A 4,587-nucleotide genomic window follows, 5' to 3' on the forward strand; every position below is an offset into this window, starting at 1 on the left:
TGATAATAATGGATGTGTCTAATTCTTCATATTTTTTTCATTAATAAATTGCATTATATAAATATAATTTTTATTTATGAATATATAATATGTTAAATTTATTTAACTAATTTTTATGTTTATTTATGTTTTGATTTCTCTTAAGAGTAATAAAAATATTGACTCCATTGCTGAATTACATATTTTTAATTTAATAATCTTTTAGTCACTAGAAAAGTTGTCTTATACACACACATATATATACACACACATAATAGTTTGCCGAAGGCATGACCCTAGATAGGAAGGTGTGAAGGATACAAATTAAGAAGTAGGAGCGCGCCTCTGCTAGTAGGTAGGTGTGCTTTGTCTTAGTGCTTTGCTTGTAGTGTCTTGGTGTTGGAGTTTTGATGATGTTTGTTGTTCAGGGTCGAGTGTAGTACTACATTATGCGAGACTTATTTTTGTAATTATTTGTTGTTTGTTTCTACCTATTATTTCTTGTTATTATATTATGTCCTCTAGAATAGTTTTATCTTGATTAGGGAATCTTTTGGAATAACCTCTCTACCTCAGCTCTAAGGTAGTGATATAGAATGCGTACACTTTACCCTCCACCGACCCCATTTTCTGAGAATAGACTAGGTATGTTACTGTTGTATTAATTAAAATGAAGATAACTTTAATATTTTATAATATAAGAGTGATATATACTTAAATGAAGTGACATAAACAACAAAATATCTTTTATTTTAATAAATTTAAAATGAAAGCTCTATTTTTAAGCTAAATAAGATGAAAGTTTTATTTTATACACATGTGGCACAATTATGAAAATGTATGAAAAATTGAAGCTTGCAAACAAAATATAAAAACTAAACAAGGTGGAGGATATTTTTATAAACAAATAACTTATTCTTAGAAATTATGCAATGCAATATTATTTTACATAAAACAAATAAAACAATCAATAATAAATAATCCCAACATAACTAATTCTGAAATAACTTATCCCATCATAACTAATTCTAACGTATCTTCAAACCGAATTATCCTTTTATGTACTACAATTGCAAATCAAGTTTCATCTTCCAACATCTCCCAAATTCTTGACATATGTAATCGCTATCCTAAGATTTGTGATTACATCTATACATCTCAAGCATTGACGACTACAACTAGACCTTTTTTTGTGAAAATTTTCATTCTCTATACTTCCATGCTAGGCCTACCTAGAGGTGTTAAAGTATCTCCGAATTTCCTCTTCCAAAGGTCAGTTACTTTGGATTATATTATGCTGTTTCAAACATAAAAATTACCTATTTAGATTGACTTTCGGCCTTTTAACTTATAAGTTAAAATTCACAAGTTAAAAATTCTAATTTATGAATATCAAATAATGGAAATAACTAGCTAAAACATACTCAATGATACAAGAATAGTAAATAATGTGTCATAACACATCTTTAAGGAAAAAATGAACAAAACAAAACCTAAATAAATTCGAAGACTCGATAGTTATAAGTACAAGTGCGACGCTACAAAATCTCAAATTAGAATACAAAACTGTTTGAAATACAAGAATTAGATAGAATATATATAAAGATGTAGTAGTCTCCAAATGGGGGAAATCTCACCACAACTTCTGATCTTAGGTGGATTTATGAACTTAAATATTATTATTTATCCTTATTTAGCTTTGTTTTGAGGACCTCTTGTGTGATTAATAAGTGATTAATAATATAAATGAGCATATAAGTGTTAAAATACTTGATTATAATATTTAAGGCATGCTTGAAATAAGTTTGGAATCAATTTGGTCATTTAGAGTTTAGACGAGAAAACAAGTGCTACTAGCTTGAGCTATGTATTGTTCTAGTTAATCTCGATGGATTATAGTGTGTGTAATGAGTTCCTAAGGGTATGATTGTGTAATTATATATAAAATAAATTGTTGGTAGTTTGTAAGGTTCAATTGAAATAAGTCAAGACGCAAAACAATTAATTAAAGATCAAAAGGACAAAACAAGTATTCTTAGCTTGAGTTACTAGTTCATCGTCTTGAATTGTATATTTTTTTGAGCTATAATTCATGGTGTTTGATGATATAGGATGATTTATGAGTAAATCATGATGATATATGGATGATTCACAAGAATAAAATCAATTGGAAACAAAATCACAAGGCTTGGAAGGGATGAACAAAAGCACGGGACAAAACTTGACCAAAACTGGATATTTTGAAGTTATTGGCATGCCACAGACCTTAGCCACCGCGTTAGGATCCATTCCATGCCCTTGGGGGCATCCTAAATGACCAATTCCAGGGTTTTACCGATATATTGTCATTCCACAGAGCCTAGGTACCTCAATAATATTCGTGGTACATTGGTGTGTCAAAATCGACAGCTTTGGTCCTACTATAAATAGGATACTTAAACATTATGTTATACACCTTGGACGAACATGAAACTTTGAGGGAGGCTGGAGAACAATTAAATTAGGACTTTTCTTCCATTACTTGGTTTTTTTATGTATTTAACATGTATTCAATCATTCCGATTACGATTATGTCCATGAGCGGCTAAACATCATTTTTCAGGGTTAAGACCAAGAACATGATTATTCTTATTATGAATCGATTTGGTTTTGAATATTTATCATATTTGGGTGTTGTTTTTATCCTTGTTTTTACTATTTTAAGGATTATCTACCCTTATAATACATATATTGTCATCTTGTGAGCCCGAAAAGATGAACAAAAGGATAAAACATGGGATAAATATAATAGGATTGTAATTTTCTACAGAATGAAGTTATAAGTTGCATTTAGGATAGGAACATACCTAAGTGAACTATTTAGTTCATATACAGAATTAAATATAAATGCATTTAACTTAGTTACCACAAACCCATGCAACGATGTAGTTGCGGGGCTAAGTTAAATAGGTGATTAGAGGATTGGAAGACCATAGTCAAAATATCAACCGTGTGAATCAACAATCAAGATAAGTAATATAACCAATGAAGTTCAATAGTATAGTATGATTGTTCACGGAGCCTTAACCCTGGGTTTTTCCCCATTGATTGTTCAAGACCTTTACTTTACCGCAGTATTTTCTTTACATTTAGTTTTAACTTTTCAAACTCTTTAGGTTACTTGAGCACTTGTTAATCTTTATAGTGAACTAGATTTAGATAGTTATCAACACAAGTCCCCATAGGATTGATATTTGGATTTTTATAAGGCAATTATATTAATTGGTGAGATCATGTATACTTGCGTGTGCACTTGGGTACAACAAATTCAAACACCTCAAGAAAGTACAATCACAGTCAGTGGGGGCCATTCATACCAAAATCAGCACCAATAGGATCCTGAAAGTAGGAGTGAGTATTGTTCACTTGTATTCAATAGGCATTATAAGACGACTAAGATCAAGTAGAAAAATATATTAAGTAAATAATACTAATATAACCCTTCATGTAGAAAAGTCTAAACAGGTCAATAAAAATAAATATCACAGTTTATCTCAATTCAGCCATAATAATAATAAATAATGTAAATACAATAATATGGAATGTTATGCAATAGCCATGTCTACCAGTATACACCCACCCACAACATATAACACTTTAGAGGTGGGACCTCTAAGGGACACGCGTGTCCATATACCCCGCCCAAAATCCTCCATCGGACGAGTGTAAGTATAATATGGTTTATCTTCTTTTAAAAGTTAGTAATTCAGTTGTATAATCTTATGAACTAACAAATGAGAGAGTATTCATGATAATGGTAATAAGATGAATCCATATACAAAATATATGTATAATTCTCAAGATTAACACCAAACTCATAAACATAGGCTACAAGCCTCAATACCAAGACTAGAATCTAAGTGCTATATCACTAATATAGCACAAGCTCCATATTGGGCATCACAATAAAAATCCATCTCATTTGGTAATCAAAATATTTTCATTCAATCCATAGAATGCTTTACATGATAAGTCTCCTCTCAAATAAAGATTGAAAGAAACTAAGTCATAACCTACCTCAAATTGAAATGACAAGTCTATGACAATCACAATCTATGCCTCCCTTTCCGAGCGGCCTTAGAATACTCCCAATCTATTCAAAAAATTTCTATATGTAAATACGAGTTCAGTTCTACTCATGTTGCTAAGGTTCTAATCTAGGTCCCCCAAGAACACAAGAAAAAACTAAAATTTTATTAGAAATAAATTTACCAATAACTTAAGTAGTTTAAATTTGAAATCTTATTAAAAAGGAGTTAAAATTGAGATTGAAATCATCAAAATATCATTTCTAACTTTAATGAGAAAACTCTAAAATTTCAAGTTAAAAAATCAAGATTTGAGGATGAAATATTCATTGTAAAATAACAAATACTGGTTTAAGAACTTACCTAATGTTAAAAACTCGAAAACATCCTCAATATTCTCCCTAAAATGAGTTTTAAAATAGAATAATGGGGTTTATGTTTGAAATAAGATTTTTAAATCAGTCCAACCATTTTCTTCATGGCATCTGGGGCTGGACCATCACAATCATGATGCTGACCCAGGCCCTAAGGTCACAAACAC

Source organism: Capsicum annuum, chromosome 8, assembly GCF_002878395.1.
Source record: "Capsicum annuum cultivar UCD-10X-F1 chromosome 8, UCD10Xv1.1, whole genome shotgun sequence".
Classification (NCBI taxonomy): Eukaryota; Viridiplantae; Streptophyta; class Magnoliopsida; order Solanales; family Solanaceae; genus Capsicum; species Capsicum annuum.